The sequence below is a fragment of the Heterocephalus glaber genome, unplaced genomic scaffold (genome assembly GCF_053883595.1).
Source record: "Heterocephalus glaber isolate CG9 unplaced genomic scaffold, H.glaber_assembly_v1.0 deba00001463, whole genome shotgun sequence".
Classification (NCBI taxonomy): domain Eukaryota; kingdom Metazoa; phylum Chordata; class Mammalia; order Rodentia; family Bathyergidae; genus Heterocephalus; species Heterocephalus glaber.
Window position 1 is genome coordinate 15,161,250 of NW_028258310.1, and position 20,125 is coordinate 15,181,374.

At 36.1% G+C, this 20,125-nt stretch overlaps 1 long non-coding RNA gene across 2 annotated transcripts in view; it reads left to right on the forward strand.

Annotated features, from left to right (window-relative positions):
* Window positions 1-1,635: 1,635 nt before the first annotated feature.
* LOC147826679 (uncharacterized) overlaps window positions 1,636-20,125 on the forward strand; it is an 80,283-nt gene continuing 61,793 nt past the window's right edge. For both annotated transcript variants that reach the window (XR_015438864.1, XR_015438865.1), the window contains exon 1: window positions 1,636-2,047. This is a non-coding gene — a long non-coding RNA (uncharacterized LOC147826679). The remainder of the gene's footprint in view (window positions 2,048-20,125) is intronic.

The window sequence follows — 20,125 nt, forward strand, 5'->3', positions numbered from 1 at the left end:
TCAGGCAATTCAGCATTTCTATTTTAATATTTAGATCTTTATCCACTTTGATTTTAGTTTAGTGCATGGTGAGAGATATAGGCCTAGTTTTAATCTTTGCCAAGTTGAAACCCAATTTTTCCAGCACCATTTATTGAAGAAACTATATTTCCTCCAGTGAGGGTGTTTGGCTCCTTTATCGAAGATGAGATGACTGAGTGTGTCTGGAGTTCTTTCTGCATCTTCTAATCTATTCCACTAGTCCTCAGGTCTGTTTCTTTGCCAGTACCATGCTATTTTTGTCACATTAGCTTTGTAGTATAGTTTCAAGTTGGGGATTGTGATACCCCCTGCCATGTCTCTGTTACCTAGAATTGCTTTTGCTATTCTGAGTCTCTTCTTGTTCCAAATGAATTTTTGGATTGTTTCCTCAAGGTCCATGAAGTATGCTGCTGGGATTTCAATTTAGATTGCATTGAATCTGTATAGCAGTTTTGGAAGTATGGCTATTTTCACTATATTGATCCTTCCCACCCAGGAGCAGGTGATGTCTTTCCATTTTCTGATGTTGGCTTCAATCTCTCTTTTCAGAGTGCTATAATTTTCAGAGAAGAGGTCTTTAATTTCTTTCATTAGGTTGATTCCTAGGTATTTCAGTTTTTTGGATGTATTGTGAAATGAATTGTTTGCCCTATTTCTCTCTCAGTGAGTCTGTTGTTCATGTAGAAAGCTATTGATTTTTGTGTGTTGACCTTGTATCCAGCTACTTTACTGAATTTGGTTATTAAGTCAAGAAGACTTTTGGTGGAGTTCTTCGGGTCTTCTATATACAGTATCATGTCATCTATAAATAATGACAACTTGACTTCTTCATTTCCTATCTTTATTCCTTTTATTTCTTTCTCTTTTCTAATTGCTGTGGCTAGTGTTTCCAAAACTATATTGAACAGAAGTGGTGATAGTGGACAACCTTGCCTTATTCCTCATTTTAGTGTGAAGGATTTCAGTTTTTGACCATTTAGTATGATATTGGCTGTTGGTTTTTCATAGATAACTTTTATGAGATTGAGGTAGACACCATCTATTCCAATTTTGTTTAGGGATTTTATCATAAATGCTTGTTGGTTTTGGTCAAATGGTTTTTCTGCATCTGTCGAGATGATCATATGGTTTTTGTCCTTGGCTCTATTGATATAGTGTATTATACTGATTGATTTGTATACGTTGAACCATCCCTGCATCCCTGGGATGAATCCCACTTGGTCAGGGTGTATGACCTTCTTGATGATCTTCTGGATTCTGTTTGCCATTATCTTATTAAGGATTTTTGCATTTGTGTTCACTAGTGAGATTGGCCTATAGTTCTCTTTTTCAGTTGGGTTTTTCTCTGCTTTGGGAATTAAGGTTATGTTGGGAGCAATGCTACATAATTTTAGGGAAAAATCATTTGGTTAGCCTAGTTCTCCTGCCTACAGCCCAGCTATGGAATTCTGAGACATAATTGCGTTTTGGCCTCGGGTCACAACTGAGACCTCAATGATCCGCTGATGCTGTCTGTCATTCTCCAGGACAGGAAACCTCCTGGGAGCTGAGAACATCCTGGGAGGAACAAACATCTACTCAGTTCCTCCTTGATCTTGGATTGTTACATCTTATTTACACAGGATGTACTGAACTCTCTGCAAGTCATTTGTTACATTTGTTTCTCCTGATGTACTGAGTACTGAATAAAAGGTGTGGTAAGCTGGGGACTTTGTCTTTGCCACCCAGAGCAGCACTGATCAGACCCAAAGTGCAGCTTCTTCTCAGTCTCATTTTTCTACCTTTCCTGTAATTTGCCGTGTACTGCCATGGCTCGCAGGAGACTAGGATTTAACTGCAGAGGTTCTAGTAACTTCCCCTTCCCCTGTTCCCTACAAGGTGATACTTGTTTCCAGGAGTAAATTCGGGAGCAATGCTTCCCTTTCAATTTCGTTGAAGAGTTTAAACAGTAGTGTCAGTAGTTCCTCTCTAAATGTCTTGTAGAATTCAGCGGTGAAGTCATCATGAACTGGGCTTTTCTTAGTTGGTAAGTTTTTAATTATGTTTTCAATTTCATTGATTAATATTGGGTTATTTAGAATTTTTAGGTCCTCTTCATTCAACTTTGGTAATTCATATGTATGTAGGAATCTTTCCATTTCTTCTGTGTTTTCCATCTTATTGGAATATAGGTTCTCAAAGTAGGTTTGATGATCCTCTCGATTTCTGCTGGGTCCATTGTAATTTCACCCTTTTCATTCATAATTGCATGGATTTGGGCCTTTTCTTTCCTTTTTCTGATCAGGTTGGCTAAGGGTTTATCAATTTTGTTGATTCTTTCAAAGAACCAACTCTTGGCTTCATTAATTTTTTGTATCATTCTCTTCCTCTCCATTGAATTAATTTCTGCTCTCCTCTGTATAGCTTCCTCCCTTGTATGAGCTTTGGGTTTATCCTGCTCTTCTTTCTCTAGAAGCTTTAGGTTCAACATCACCTTTTTTAATTGGGCTTTATCTGTTTTCCTAATATGAGTATTTACTGCTATGAATTTCCTTCATAATACTGCTTTCAGTGTGTCCCACTGATTCTGACATGTTATATTGTCATTTTCATTTAATTGTAGGAACTGTCTGATTTCTTCTTTAATTTCCTCTGTGACCCTTTGGTTATTGAGAAGTGTGTTGCTCAATTTCCACGTGTTTATGAAATTTTTGCAATTTCTTTTGCTATTTATCTTCAATTTCATCACACCATGGCCTGATAATGTACAGGGGATAACTTTAATTCCTTTGCACTTAAACGTGTTCTATGAGCAAGTATGTGGTCTATTTTGGAGAACAACCATGTGCAGTTGAAAAGAATGTGTATTCTGATTTTGTGGGGTGGAAGACTCTGTAAACATCTGCTAAGTTCATTTGTTTAAGAGTTCAATTGAGTTCTAGTATTTCATCACTTATTTTTTGTCTAGTTCATCTATCTAATTGTGACAGTCAGGTATTGAGGTCCCCCACTGCTATTGTATTAGTGCATATATGACTTTTCATGTCTGTTAGTATTTGTTTTATATTGTTGGGTGCACCAGCATTTGGTGCATATATATTTATGATTGTCATCTTTTGCTGTTGGATTGTTCCCTTTACAAGGATGTAGTGTCCTTCTTTATCTCTCTTAATCAGTGTTGGTTTGAAATCCACTTGATCTTCAAAGAGCATAGCTACTCCTGCTTTTTGGGGGGTTCCTGTTGCATGGAGTATTGTTTTCTACCCTTTAACTTTCAGTCTATGTGTTTCTTTTTGAATTAAGTGTTTTTCTTGTATGAAGCATATTGTTGGATCTTGCTTCTTGACCCATTCTGTTAGTCTGTTTCTTTTGATTGGTGAATTGAGACCATTAACATTGATGGGTATCAATAGGCATTGACTTATAATTGTCACAACTTTTTCTTTTTGTTGGATTCTCCCCCTTTGCATTTAATTTCTTGTTACACCCAACAGATTCATTCTGCTGTGCTTCCTGGGGTTGTGATCCTCATTGTCTTTTCCTAGGGTACTGTCTAAAATTTTTTGGAGTGCTGGTTTTGTATTCATGAAGTTCCTAAGGTGCTCTTTGTCATGAAAGTATCTTATTTCTCCATCAATTTTGAAAGATACTTTTGCAGGGTACATCAATCTGGGTTGGAGGCTGCTTTCCTTTGTGGCTTGGAATATATCACTCCAAGTTCTTCTTGCCCTGAGGGTTTGCATTGGGAAGTCTGCTATGATTCTGATGGGCTTTCCTTTATATGTGATTTGTTTTCTTTTCTCTAACTGCTTGTAGAATTTTGTTCTTCTGTTGGGTTTCTGGAATATTAACTATTACATGGCTATGTGTAGATTTTTTTTGATCAATGCTAGTTACAGTCCTATGTGCCTCACTTATTTGTATGCCAAGTTCTTTTCCACTGCTTGGGAAGTTTTCTGTCATCACTTATGTGAACAGTTTTTTTATGTCATCTACACTCTCTCCTATTTCTTCGTTGACTCCAATCTGTCTTATGTTATTCTTCTTTGCATCATCTAGCAGCTGCTGGATTGATTTCTCATGGTCCCTTACAAATTTAAAGAAATTTTTCTTTTCCTGGTCACTAATTGCAATCTTATCTCCTGTATCTGAAATTCTGTCCTCACATTGGCTCATTCTGCTGTGTAGACGTTCAGTGGAGTTTGTAATCTCCTGAAAATCTGTTTACATCTGTTTTAAGCATTCCATTTGTTTCCTATGTTGGGATTCCATCATGTTCCTCAGCTCCTCTCTAGATTTGTTAATCAATTCTTGCACTATGAGCACAATCTTTGCTGTTATTTGAGAAATTATTCCTTGTCTCGGCCCGCGGGTAAGTCAACGGAGACCCTAGAGGGGGAGTGAGAATGACAAGGGACAAGAGACATGAGAGATGGAGACAAGACAGGTTTCTGATCAAGTCTCGTTTATTGCGGAAGCTGCTACAGCATATATACCGTAGGGCTAGAGGGAAGGAGCAAGGGGAGGGTACTGGGGCTACTTCCTTGTTGCCGGGTAGACTTGCAGCAGGCCCAGACATGCCCGTAAAAAGCACTCAAGAGTTCTAGCAGGGGGGGTGCAAGGCCCCCCACAATTCCTGATTTCATTTTTTCCAGATCCTCTTTTGTTGGCAGTTCATGGCGTCCAGGTTGAGTATCAGAGTGTTCCATCTCATTTCCCTTTGGGGTTTCTCTAGGTGATCTGGAAATCTGGTTTTGAGACTTGTTTACTTGTTTTTTCATTTTGATGGGGGGGGCAGGGTGTGTTTGTTCTGTTGGTGCCCATGCAACTCACCTCCTCTGTGCTCGGAGCAGTGGAACAGCTGCCCAGAAGCCCCTTCCTCTGCACTGGGAGTGTTGGTACAGCAACCCAGAAACCTATTCTCTGGATTCTTCCTTAAATCTTAGTATTGATAATCTCGCTAGTACCTTTGCCACTCTAGGATTGGAGTTCTGCCTTGATTGGCCTTGAATCTCCTCCCAAGGTTGTTAAAACTTTCTTTAAAACATTGATTTAGAAGACAGACACATTTTACAAGATGCTAGATTTCTCTCGTGTAGCCTGGCATTCTTCACTCAGTGAAATGTATTTCTATTATGATTCCCATCACCCACCTACCATGATACTTTATATTCCTTCTAGAACTTCTACCAACATCTCAAGAGTGTGTAAGCAGCTTAAACCTAGCAATATACAAGATGCATTTTCTATTTTGATTTTTTTTCCTTTCTCATTGTTTTGATCATGAGAGATGAATTTACTGCTGTTGAATTACTTTAGTTCTGATCTGTAAACTATATGTGTCCTGATTTTGATTTCAAACAAGTTAATAACTAGTTTATTACTTAGATAAAAGGTTTTAAAGAAGTCATTCCTGTCTTCAAGCCCTTCCAAGGTTGTAGTGCAAATGAGGGATTAAACTTGATCCAAGTAAGCACTAAATGCAGCTGTCTGTGATTCAGAGTAAGGAAGGATTCTCCCCTGTCTAACAAATGTCAGACTTTGAAAACAGAGGACTTCCTCTCACTAGAGGGCTCAGTAAAAAGCTGCATGACTATGGAAAGGCTCCCATAAGAAGGATCCAAAATTAGGGTATACCTTATCCAGCTTTAAGAACAGCAAGTCATCATTCATTTCCAAATCAATAGCTAGGGCTTCAGAAGCATTAGTTATTGCTTTATGGAGTTGTATGTGGATTATACTGGATTTCTCAGAAGAGGATGATGGAATATACTGGTATAAAATAATGTGATAAATATCTTAATTACATGATCCTTGGTGTAATTTAGTTTTTTATCTAGCCCAAGGCAAAGGTGCTAAAGCCACTTGCTCTGTAATACTGAAAAGTCTGTTCTGAAAGGTGACTTTGCAAAGGGGTTCAGGAAGTGTTGACTGTAAAAGGGGTGACTGTACAGGGGTTCAGGAAGTGTTGGTTTGGGAATGACTTCTCAAAACCCCTTGAAAGTTTAATCATTACACAAGATTTAACCTTCTATTATGTCCTATCCATTAGAAAGAGTTGGTTAAATCACACAGTTATCTGTGAGTCTTGATGATTCATTAGACCATGTGTCTCAGAACAAGTTTTTACCAGTCAGATGACAAGCTTTGATGCTGCTACACTAAATATATTGCTCTGGGAACACAGAAGTCTCAAAAGTCTACCCTGAAGTAAGATGGGTTCTGATATAGATTGGCTTTCCCCAGACAGGCCTACAAGTCTGAGAAAGCCCCTGTGGCTAAGAAGAGGGTTGAAAGAATGTTTCAAACTATCCACACATGGGCCATCTCTTAGGGCTAGAATGCAGAGTAGCTTAACTTTCAGTAAAAGAAGATGACAGAATGCTAGATATTAGTGGCTAATTTTTCTCCTTGAATAGTAATTCATAGGATTGGGTATGAATCTAGGGCTCAGAGATGCTAAACAGACTTCTACATTAACAGTCTTGTCAGTATCCCTTCAGGGTCAGGTAGATAATGGAAGATCAGTCCCATCTGTTCCCTTTATTATCCACCTGGACACTATCAGCTGAGCTGACCTTCCTTTATGATCAGCATTGCTTCTGTTTTTAGATGATGTCAAGTCTCCAGAGCTCTGTTCAGGCAGAGTATTGGTCTAAGTCTCCATGTTTGTCTGACTCAGTCACCTAACATGGAAAAATAATTGAAATAAATACCTTAAAAAGAACTCTACAAAAATATCTACAAAGCCAATTTTAATTAGCATTAAGTTCTGTAAATTTCAGATGAAATACTTCCTCTGTTTCTTCAGGGGAGCTTCATGAGTGACTGTCAAGGCATGGAGATTATAAACAGCTAGGAAAACTAGAGATATGTTTTGATCTCAGAAGTTGAATCCTTGAAGTCTCCAGGATGACAACTGCAAAGCATTCTCTTAAGCTAAGGCCAACAATGGCCACAGAATACACACTTTTGCTATCAGTAAATATCTATATATATTCACAAAATATTTGGCAAACATGCCACCTTATTCATATGTTTTATCTACTTACTGTTCTTTGTCACAGCTGATGGTAAAGTAAAGGTAGGAAGATGCACTCTGTTAGCTTACTTCAAAATGAAGGTCACTTGTTAGTCTTATTTCTCCTCAAAGGGGTAATTTAAGGAATACAGGCTTTCGGAATTGTGTCACTATTTGAGAAAATTTTAGGAGAGACTCTCAGATCATAGAACCCACTTGTCCTGGGGTGAATTATGCAAATTACTGGAACTTAAACATATTTCAATTTCTATTTCTTGAGCATGCACACTTTTCTAGGGTTTTTGATGACTGAAAAAAGAAATTTGAAGACTGTGAATTTGCAGCATTCAATACCATAAATGCTCATTTCTGAACTGTGATTGTATATTGTTTCATGGCTCATGCTGACACGTGCTTGTTCCTGTCGTAGACAGGATGATGTGCTTTAGGCTGATTACAGTTTGACAAGACTCTTAATGGAGATTCTAGGCATAGCCAATATAATACAATGTGGCATATACCTATTGTGTTAGCTAGGTTTAGACTTCCATGAAATATTTAAGACTGAAATGCAGCTCTTTTCTAACACTAAAACCAGATTTTAACTAGCTTAGACTCAGCTTTTCTAATAGAAGAGAATATTATCCAAGCAAACAGGTATTCACTTTTCTCATTTGACTGAAAATAAACATGTCCATTGATCTCCAGTTTTGTTGCTAGTGGTGGAAGAATAGAGAAAAAAGAGGCACAAAAATCTAGGACAGAGAGGTGTGTGGTTGGTATTTTTATCAGGACCAGAAACCACATAAAGAATGAAGGTGTTTCTCTAGTAAACCATATAAAACAAAATCCCAAACAAAGAGCAGGAATCTTTTAGAAAATACATACATGGGTAGGTAGGTAGATGATAGACACATAGATAGCCACAAGGAAATTTTGGCTTCTCATTTTTTCTCCTTCTATGAAAGCTTTTAGATATAAGTAGAATATTTCAAAAGAGCAAAGGAGCCACGGAAGTGCTATGGTATACCCTGGGCAGAGGAGTTGCCTAAAATGTGTAAGACTCTTTACTGCTTTTGTGCCTCTTTAGAAAAAAATATCTAAACTCATTCAAGTGGTTTCAAGGCCCAACATGATCAAATCCCTACCTGCCCCTTTGGCCACATGTGTGCTTTTTTTCATTCTGCTCCTCTCAAACTGACCTTCTTTTCACTTCCTTGACATGCCATATCCTCTGTGAAAACTGGCTGGATTACCCTTCTCTCCTCAGTCCAACCCTTTTGTGTGGCTGAATGTTTCTTGATTTTAGGTCTCAGCTGGAGTGTCACTTCCTCAAAGAGGTCCTCCCTCATCCCTCCATCTCCCTACTAAGTGTAGGTCTCTCCACCAAATGTTTCTATAATACACTAAAACTTTTCTAGTATTCAGTACTGTTAAATGAGTCTGTATGATGTTTTTCCATTATACTATGAGCTCCATGTGTGCATAACTATATTAGCCTGATGATACTTCCACTTGGATTGTGATCAAATTTTCTGAATGTATTAATAAGTAAAGCAGACTATTGAGTTTCCAGGGAAAATGAACACTTATCCGTAAACTTTGAGAAATAGTAAGTTCTCATGGGTTATTGTGAAATGTCATGTAAAGAAATGACTGAAGTGTCTCATATACACAACTTACTGATTTGTACCTAATAAGTCAATTTCAGTTCTTTTATTGGATTAGCAGTATGGAAACTAATACATAATTATACATCTCTTCTTGGATGTATTAAAGTGTTTAAACTCGACAGATTCAAAACAAATGTTTTCTTTTCCCTCAACCCTGTACCCAACATCAGTGAACTAGGCTCCCTTGTTCAGCTTGCATGACCACCCTTAACTTCTTTCACACTTTAGCCAATCCTTGAACAGGTCCCATCAGTTTTATATATCTCCAGTCCACCCATATCTATTCACTGTCAGTTCTTCTATGCTAGGGTCTAGCATTCTTTTTGTGAGTCTCTAGTCATCTGGAACCAGACCTATTGTTGGTTTGGTCAACACAACTAAGGATAAAAATCAACAGCTGCATCTTAAAGTGAACACAAATTTGGAGTGAATATAGATTTTAGAAATATCTTCCATATCTCATGAAGACTTCAGAAAAGCTATTGCTTAATCTTGGACATTTTCCCCCATAAATCACCTTTAGGAAAATCTTTAGTTGTGAAGCAGAACCCTCATCCAGTGAAAGATTTTAGTGAAATAGTACATGTTAACATGGTAAGATGGTTCTCATGGAAGGATTAGAGAAGAAATGTTAGTGAACAGAACAAATAGGTTTTCATTTGTATCAGGTAATCATAAAGGGAGCATAAATTCTGATGAATCCTTTGCTTTCTTTGGAAGTAACTGGTTTGTTGAGCATGCACTGCTTAGGTCTCCTGCGGCAGGCAAAAGAATTCTCCACTCAGCCAGCATACTATTTTCCCAGCTGTGAGCAGATAAAGTTGTGCATCTGAGCACAGATGAGATTAAAAAGAAAAAAAACACACTGAAAATCCAAGCTAAAAATATCTATATCCACTTAGCACAAGCAAATATAATATCATGGGGAAATGCCAAAGAAAATTAAGTCTGTAAGTCTCCTTTTAGGCAAGAATCCTTATGTTTGGTACTTGAGGGAATGTGGTGGATTCTCAGGGACATAATGCTATCCCTAAGGAGAGACCTTTTTCTTAAACTTCTCCATTATTTCCTTTAAATAATAAAACACCTTGTCTTACAAAGGATGTCGATGAAGGACAAGATGAGGAAAGACATTTATTGAAAAGATGTCTTTGGATATGGATGTAAATATAGACTCTTGCATTTCCTGAGGCAGCTCATGCCCTTTTCACTGACCTCAATACTAATTGAGTCCATTATTATAATGAAACAGTAGTTCTCCACCAATGTGTCTTATCCAATGTCATTTGTGTTTAAGAAGCCTGACTTCTTTTGTCACAAAAAGTTAACATTCACTAAATTATTTGGAAGGAATGGTAGTTGATTTGATAAAATACTTAGTAATTTATAAAAGCTGGCACCAAGAACATTGGGAAATATGAGAAGATGGAAAGAAAGAAAAGACCATGCAAAGTTAATGATCACTTAAGAACTATTATTTATTAATTCATTTCTCTAATATGGAAAAAAACCCATGTGTTTGAGTGAACCACAGGCAGTTGTTTGTGATTATAGGGTCATATCTTCATGATCCCTCCAAAATATGCCTGAAATTACAAATCACATAAAGCTTATTATTTCTTTAATGGAACTTGACAAACTACTTTGTAACTAGTTGTCCATTTTCGGCCATACATTAAAAGGCATGTTTTCTACATGCGCCAGAACCTCACACAATTTTGCATGAGTCACTTTGAATCCCAGGTTCACTCCAGAATGAATCTCTTGTAGTTGTACCTACAGTGTAGACTCTCTTAGTTCTAATGCTTATGTTCTGGGTCCCCAGCCATGTGTTCTTGGTGAGTTGCTCTGTCCTTCAGAAAAGTTAGAGGTCCAAGTCTTTCTTATGCAGTCCTGTGCTACATTGTCATATCTTTAAGGGTTCTTCTGCAAAATCATAATTTGCCTATCTTGTCTTTCATTGTTGAGTTAGCCTTTTTATCATTAAGATACTTATTCTTATACTAGTAGTGGTAAATTGGTTAGTCCTATATCTGTCTTTATTATAAATTTTGGTCCTGAGAGGATCAAAACTAGTACCCCGCACCAACATATCCAAATGTCATGTAGACTTCTTACAGTTGTTCCTGTTATTGTGGTTTTTCAGTATACCTAAAATAAATCTACATTTTTCTACAGTCTACAAGGTTCTGGCTCTACATACTTCTCTTGATGCATTTCCTCTCCCTCTCCTCCTTTCCTACTGTACTCTAACTGTGCTAGTCTTAGATTGTTTTTAAGACATAGGAAGTCCTTTTTTCTTCTCCAATACCTTTGTACTTGCGAATCCCTCTATTTGGAGCACTATTATCTGTAACCTTCTTATATGAAGCTTCTCAATAAAATTTAATAGTTTTAGAGATATTTTTCATGACCATGCTGCCTAAAGTAGATCTACTTTGTAGAATACTTAAAATGGAACATGTAACCTAACCAATTTATTTTCTTATCCATTTCTCAGCGTGAATCTCCTAATAAAGTTCAAGGGCCATAAAGGCAAGGCCTGTATATGCCTGGCCATCAGCACTTCCCAGCTTTTATAGTGTCTTTTACTAACAGATATATATGGAAATGTTAGAAATAAATTCTTAGCTAAGTTAAAGTGTTCTTCATTTGAAGAAAATTCATTAAGTAAAAAAATCAAATTTATGAAAATAGTAATAAAATCAGCTCGCCCAAGAAAGGAATATTTTATTATGACATACAGACTTCCATTTGCAAACTTCACAATTGCATAGTAATTGTATCATATTTCATGAAAAAAATGGAACATAATTAGAATATGACTCATACTAGAGACTAAGGACAAAATGACACCAAACTTCACTGTTTGCATGGGATATAAGTCTCTTGTGTCAGGTGTGAATGAAAACCTTGCAAAGTAGCATAAAGTATGATATGTTGTCTTAGTGTTTCTCTGTTGCATCCTCAGCCCCTGACACAGTGCCTGGCATCTGGTAAGCTCTTAAATATCTGTTGAATGAATAAATGAATTCTTGCACCCTTCTACAACCTGGCAATCTTTATTTACACTTGAGGTATTTTTATCACTCCAGTTAGTATTTTGTATGTGTGTGCGTGTGTGTGTGTGTGTGTGTGTGTGTGTGTGCTAAAAGAACATATTGCTGATTTTATATCAAAAGTCTGTAGGGAAACAAGATTCACTTTATAGCCAATTTTGTTGAAATGTATTGGCCCTGCAAAGCAAAAGACATTTACACTTTGAAATATGCATTGTCATTTACTTTTCAAAAACATAGTAGTTTTCATTTTCTGTTCCTTGTTTTAATTGGTCCCCAAAGCCAAGTAAATGAAAGAAATGGAATGAGTGTTAGCTTTGAACTACATTCTAACAAGGTGACTTTTTTTTAGTTCATGTACTACAATTATTAATGAACTACTATTTTGTGTAGATAATTGTTTTCCTCATAAATTATTATTGTTGGGTTAAAAAATAATGCAATTCTAACAGGAAAATGTTTACAATGTTTCCAGTTTAGTCTAATCCTAAGCAGTATTAGGTAAACTAATGATATTAAGACATTGTTTTAATGAGTTAAACTCTTAATATTAAAAACAACAAAAATACAAAATAATGGTAAGACTGCCAGAGATATAATGTCCTTAAATGTGAGAGTGGAAATTGTTGTAATGATTTTGAAAGCAGTTTAGATATAAATAACTTAAATATATCACTGTATTTTGAACCAATGTTATGATTTCTAGGAGTTAAAAATCATTCATAAGGCCGGGGATTTAGCTCAGTGGTTTCGCCGCCTGCTCCACAACTGCAAGGACCCGAGTTTGATCCCCAGTACCAAAAAATAAAAAAAATAAAAAATACATACCTAGAACTTTACACACAGATTTACAAAAAAGAATGCTCATCACCGCATCACCAAGAATAACAAAGAAGCACTAAAATGTCCAAATTCTTGAGATGTAGCAGTATAAATAATGATATGTGACTATTATATATTCTGAACTACCATTCAAATTAAGGTTTAAAATCACAAAGAGTATTTAATGACGTGGGGAAAATTCTCAGTTGTTAAAATTCATTGAAAAAGTTTGGAAATAAAGGAGTAAGGGTAGAAAAGAGAAGAGCTATGTTTGGTGGACTGTAGTTTGTCACTTTGTTTAGTTTGGCTTGCATTGTATTCAATTTTTATTGGGCGGTATTTAAAAATTAGGATATTTCACTTTAAAATTACTGTATTTTCAGATCCTCCCTAATGTCCTAGGCTTTTGGCAACACTCATAGAAATTCAGCAAGGAGCTGGTGGGAGGGAGCTGGTCCCTTAGAGCTGGTTTGCCCTCTGGGTGCACATATGTAATTCTGACAGTTACTCCTGACCTGTGGAGCTTACTAGTATGACCTTCTTGGTCCCTAAGAAACATGTTCCCAGTTTTGCAAAACACCCAGATTTATGCCTGAAATGTCATGAAAACTTCTCTGAGGGTGGCAGAGTAAAAGGTGGTTCTCATTTTCTTCTTCATAGATTTTATATTTTTAAAATTGTACAATAAAAATATGTATTGCTCTTCTGATTAGAAGAGAGTAACTATTATTTTTTAAATGTAAAATCGTTAAACACCATGGAGCTAAAAGATTGCAAAAGGCAGATGTTAACATTAATCTTTGCAGAAAATTATGTTCCTGAATCTATCCAAAATAATGGGCCAGATAATTGATGCTTTTTCATTCACAGTGTTTTCCCCATCATTTAATACAAACACATTATTGAAAACGAAGTGAGATGGAGCAGTTCTACTAGACTAAATTGTTTTTTTGGTTTTTTTTCTCATCTCGGGGCCAAAATACCCAACACTGTGTCACGAGCAGCTTTTCTTCATCCATACCCCACTGCTGTCATGCTGTTTCTGCCTGGGAGCTGGCTGACAATGGATTGAAACTGTGAGCCAAAATAAACCTCTCCTTTAAGTTGTGAGTGCTGGGTATTCTGTCCCAGTGGTGAGAAAGTGGGAAAAATATAAATAATTAATAGATCAGGATAAGGTTTATATGGAATGTTTTATACTGTTCTTAAACATTTATTTTCTATTAATTTAAAATTATACCAAAATGAAAATTTCAAAAATAGTCTTATTATAAAATATCCTTTCTTGACTCCTGTTCTGATATTTGGAGCACCAAGCTTCAGCTCCACCAGATAAGGTGCTGAGAAATCCATGTACTTTCCTGGCACTATGCTTTTCAACACACTATTGCATCTTCCCCACAATTTTATCTGTGATTTCTCTGCTTCTGTGAAGCCCCACATCCTTTAGGACCTAGACTAATGGTCATTAATTCTCTAAGACTTCTAACCTTACTCCTATTGAATTGACTCTTTCTCTGTTGGCCCTCAGTATCTGGTCCATGATGTTAATGCAGTCTATTATTAGAGTAGGCTGTGTTGTACCATGAAAAGAAAAGGTAATTTATTAAGGATTTCCTGTTATGATAGCCAGATGTTTGGTAAAGACTGACAAATGGGCTTTGCTCATGTGGTCACACTATCTTGACATGTACTTCCATGTTTATATATCAGAGAGATAGGAAAGTAGGACAATAAGAGACTTAAAGATCCTTACCTGAAATAACTTCATTCACTTCTGTTTCTTTGTCCTTCATTAAAGTGAGTCATATGGAGAAAATTATTTTCCCAAAGGGTAGGAAATACAATCTGCCTAAAAAGAAATTGTGAATATCTGAGGATCCCCACTCTCAGGGTTTATTAAGTCACACCAAAGCTATCATGTGACAGCAGTGTCTATGACCTAGACATCCCTTCATTTAACCCCTCAAGCCTGCTGTTCAGTGTTAAAGAGATACTTAATGAGTGTCATCTGATGGAATGGACATGAAATGACTTACTCAAAGTTAAAGAACTTTTAGGATTTGGATACATGTCCAAATTTCTACCCCCGTGCATTTTCTTTTATGTCACACAATAAAAATATATAGACTTTTTTGACATGGTGTCTTTCTAATTAAGTTGTTACCTGCCGGTAGGAAGTATTCCAACTTTACTATGCCAGTTAATATTTTATAGACCTCAAACTATATGCAATAACCTATTTTAAAATCTGCCTGCAGCCAAAGAAATACATTGATTAAAATTCAATAGATGAAGACATTTTATTTTTCCAACTTGCTATGATTTCTCATTTCTGCTTTTGAGAGTCTCTTTTCCATTATTTCTCTTTCATGGCTTTTTTCATTACAAACTAGATCACAGGGTCTTTTGGAATTGTGTGCCTTTAATAACAAAGGCCAAGAAAATTCCAAAAGACTTCAAAAGGTACTAAAAATATCAAAGTTCACAGTAAAAAGTCCAAGATAATCTCACCAGTATGCGATATGTTCAAGATTAAATTAGAAAAGTAAAAAATTTGATTTTGGTGAAATTTTTCAGATTCTTATTGATCATCTACCTATATCTTATTATTATTATTTTTTTAATTGCTCTTAGGTTCCAGTAGAACAATAAGTCACTAGTGGTCATATTTATATCTCTTTGGGAATGAGAAGGGTGGAATTGTCTGGAGCAATAGTGCTGAGAAATAATATATTGTGAGAGAGGGAGAGAGAGAAAGAGAGAGAGAGAGAGAGATTGCCTGATAGGTATATTGAATCATTATTACTTCAGTGAAGACAACAAAATAACCAATCTTGTATAGATCAACATGGATTTTAGTAAAAGTAGAATTTCAGTGAATGGCACAAAATGAATAGAGGATCAATTCAGGAGGCAGCATTCATGAGTAACTCAACTGAGAACATCTGTTGTTGCCTGGATTCCAGGAAGCTGAGTTACACAGAAGGTTCATTTCTTATTCCACTGCAATATCTGCCATGTTGAGGAGCCAAGTTACTGATAGAATAAGTGGTGTGGCTACTTCTGCTACCAACAACTGATATATGGTAAACTTGGTATTGCTTTTCTGACTCAGACTTCCAAATGCAGAATGAAACTAATTTATGTTTTGCTTTATTTTTTTTGTTTTTTGTACCTGGGATCGAGCTCAGGTCCTTGTGCTTGCAAGGCAGGCAGTGGAACCACTGAGCTAAATCCCCGGCCCTAATTTATGTATCTTTGATTTGGGATAAAATTTTGATATCTCCCTTTGAGGTGAGCAATCTTTAAATACATGATCATTTTATGAAACTTCTAACTAAAATGAGCAAGCCTGCTTTGATAACATAAAATTGGCAGGAACTTATGATTGAAATTTGAATAGAGCTCTACTGAATATCTGCACAAGTTTGAAGAGGCACAGATGATTTTATGCAAATTGTTTGTTTATGGAATGCTTCCTTGGGCACATCTGCTAGATACCATGGGATGAAAATGGATAAGGAGACAGAAGTACTTTAGTTAAAGTAACTATTGTCTTTTTGTTTGCTTTCTCCAATTAATTATGAATAAAAATATTAGTAATAAAAAAATCTAAGTACACTATCATTGAGATAAGACCTAAGCCATATTACTTAGAGCTAATACTGTTTTCCCATTTTGCTGTTGAAGAAAGTGAAGCTCAGGTAGGTAAAAATGTTATCCAGTGGCCTATAGCAGTAAGTGGAAGAACCAGGATTTGAATTTGAGGACCTGTCCTGGAATCCGGTAGTTCAAATGCATTGTGCTACAAGGACCATTTCAGATAATAGAGAGTAATAGGTTACATAACACACAAATAGAATAATTTGATTAAAATAATGACAGAAAACTCAGAAAACATCACTTTGTCACCCTAAACTCTGCAGAACATTGAGTTCTGGGACAAGATGTCTCGATTCTTTCCCATAGAAGTTGAATAGAATGCCCTGCTAATTAACTGGCCTTTAGGCTTGTGGTTATCAAATCAGACCCATCCTTAGCCTCATCAGTGAGATTTCTATCTTTCCTAATAAAATTTAATTACTCATGTTATTATAGTTTGTCATAGGGTTGCACTAGGAACTTGTTATGTAATGGGAATTGTGAGCTATTGCACAAACCAAAATTGAGGGGGAGCAGAACTTAGGTCTTTTAAAATTACACAAAAGTAACTTCAGTGTGATAACGGAATATGAATAATTTTATGGAATTTCACTTCACGCACGGCAGATTGACAAACAGAAAATAAAGCTGAAGTGGAATATGTTCCTATTGCTCCATGAAACATGACCTACCCATCCCTGTTTGTCAGTTGAGTCATCTGTTATGCTGTTGTAGGCCATTTTGGTGCTCCTTTTTGACTCAGTCTATTTTCTCAGAAATTCTTCCAGGAGATCTGATAGCAGATGATGCCTTATTGTTCAAGAAAGTGGTACTTTTATTGAGTATTTGATCACACTTTCCTGTTGGGGACTGGTTGTCAGCTATTTGTATTATCAGGATAAGATGTACGTCAAGGAAAATGAAAAAGGCATATTTGCTATGCCTGACAGAGGATATGTTGACAATTACATCAAAACTTGAAATCATGGCTTCAATAGTTAAGTCATATGGAAGGAATATTTTCATTTTGTCAGATCTAAGGTTTGACAGTCATGTATGTACTATAATAATATGAAGACAAGAAGTCTGCACATATAGTGACCCTGACTCATGAAGACACTCCCTTATCACTGAAAGGATTTAAATGACTTAATTTCTATAACAGACATTTTGAATATCACCATATCATCATAAGGTACCATTTTATACAAGTCTGGCATAGTCCCTGCACTAACATGAACCCAGTCTAGAGGGTAAATAAAAGATGAACATAAATAGATAAAGGAAGTGATACAATGATCAATACAGTTGTTCTACTCCAAAGACTCATTTTGTACATTTCTTTTCCTTGGTCTCTGCCTTGGAAAGCTGATATCAATGAACTCCTTTATTGACTGGCCTCAAGTGATGTTCAGTAAATGGAGTCATTGACAGGACATTGGAGTGGTCAAAGTTTTATTTTTTGTCCACTCTCAGTGTCCCTATTTGAGCATCTAGCTTCTGGTAGTGCTATGTGCCTCCATGACTACTGTTTCTTCTATCCTCTGGTTCTCTAAGTCTTTAGCTCTCAATGGGTTCTGGGCAATACTTTCCTCCATCTTTGTCCTTTAACTTTTCATTATTGCTACTTCCTGTGTGCTTTAACTCTCATATTTATTCCCTGCACTGTGCAGTATTCCAAAATTAGAGCCTTCATTTAAACTGTCTTCACTGATACAACTGACTTGAAGTATATTTCCTTCCATAACTCTGACAGATGTGAGGACTATAATAAACATACTAACTCATTCAATATCCATTTAGTTGTAGGCTATTCAGTGCCTGTTATATGACAATGTATTAGATAGAAGATATAAGCCAATACTTTCCAATAAAAATTGATATAAAAGGTTCTTCATTGTCTGATATAGTAGCCACTAGTCACATGTGATTATTGACCATTTCTAATGTGGATATTCTGATTCAGCAATTAAAACTTACTTAATGTTAATTTAAATTTATATAGCCATGTATGGCTATTATTTAGTGGCAGTTGTTTTGGACAACACAATTATGGACTAATTTTAACAAGAGACTGAATAAAGGTAGATAAGAGTAAGTAGGATTTTCTCTGAGATATGGCTAGGTAGGAGCCGTTTGAGCTGATCTTTAGCTGAGTAGTTTATCAGGCAAAGAAATGTCGAGAGCACATTTTGGGCAAAAAAACACTTAGCCAAATGCTGGGCAGCTTTGACACATGAAGCTCAGGTTTTCTCAGAATATCAACCCCACAATCAGAGAGATTCCATCCTAATGATCAAGTGAGAGCATGGTACAAAACCAGCTTGGAACACTGGGCTTGTACTGCATTACTGATTAGATTTGTTTCCTATCAATACTGCTCTCATACTCCTAACACAATTCGGTAGATTATTTTAAAACACAAATATTGAATATGCTATTATTGATAGCTACATACTTCTTTTTAAAATACTTGACTGATCCTTCAATTTCATTTTTTTTCCAAATAAATTCTTATAGTTATTTATAATCTGCTCTATTCTTTTGCCCCATGGGAGGTTTTTTGAGTTTTGCTAGAAAAATAAAATTATTTTTATGGTAGACAATATGTCAGTGATGTAACTACTCACAGTGTGCCACAGAGCACATGTGAAGGTCCATGTAGCCAGGGTTTGAAAGGATCAGAGATTACTTGGGTAGGCTGTGAAGTCTAAGATTGGCCTGAGGAACAGGTAAGAAGGATCCAGGTGAATGTGTGTACCTGTGTGGGGTAGGAGTTGGGAGAAGTGGATTGAATGTGTTCCTGTTACAAAACATTAAATGTGTCACAGTGATGGGAGTGAGAGGATTCTGGAGGAGTCTAAAGGAAGAAATTAAATAGATCTAAACTATAAAGGATCACTTGCGCTTAATGTCTATGTAGAATGTTTTCGAGTGGTAAGACTAGAATACTAGCTAGAAGTTATAGTAATAATTTAAGGGAAACATAATGAGGTTTGAATACAGGTAATAGTTGTCTCAGGTTCTGAAAAATAGTGCTTCATTTGTGATTTTTCCCACCTTTAAAGGCTTATTTATGTTTCTTTGTAAATTAAAGTAGCAACTCTGCTTTTGCTCAGGGTCACAATAATAATAGCTATTATTTAGCAAGCAATTACTGTGTGCCAGTTACTCTTCTAAACCTTTCTACACTGTGGATTAACTCACTTAATCCTTACAACAACCATAGGGAGCAAGTATCATTATTTCCCCTTTATTTTACAGAAAAAGAAACAATCTCAAGTAATTTTTGCAAGGTTACTCTTACCAAGTTTCAGAACAAGTTTTCCATCTTGGTCATCTGCTTCTAGAACAAACTCATAAAGTTCTGCCCTCTTCTTTAAAATTCTGATAATTGGACTAGGGATGTAGCTCAGTGGCACAGCACCTGATTGGCAAGTGTAAAGCCCTGAATTTGATTCTGGGTACAAAAAAATTTCTGATAATCACCCTATGCTGACACCATTTGTCGGTGTAGTTATCTTTCTTTCTACCATGAGTGTTGAGTTACTTTGAAAATGAGATTAATATAGAATAAACCTATAAAATATTTATACTTGCCTTGTAGAACTTTGACAGTAAAAGATGGCCATTTTAAGAAAGATGGAACAAAAATGATAAGGCAGCCAACCATGTTAACTCATCCAAAGAGATTATTCAACTTACTGTAATTGTCTTCATATGATTCTTATTAATCAAAATACTTTCAGTTTAAATATTTAAAAGTGAATAGTTTTAAAAGCTGAATGTTGCATTTTTAAAGAGATTTTAAGAGGACACGGTTGACAAATTTGGAAAGTATTCTTTTTCAATTAGATTATTGTCAGGGAGCACTAAAATATGTATTTTTTGAATGTTTGATAGAT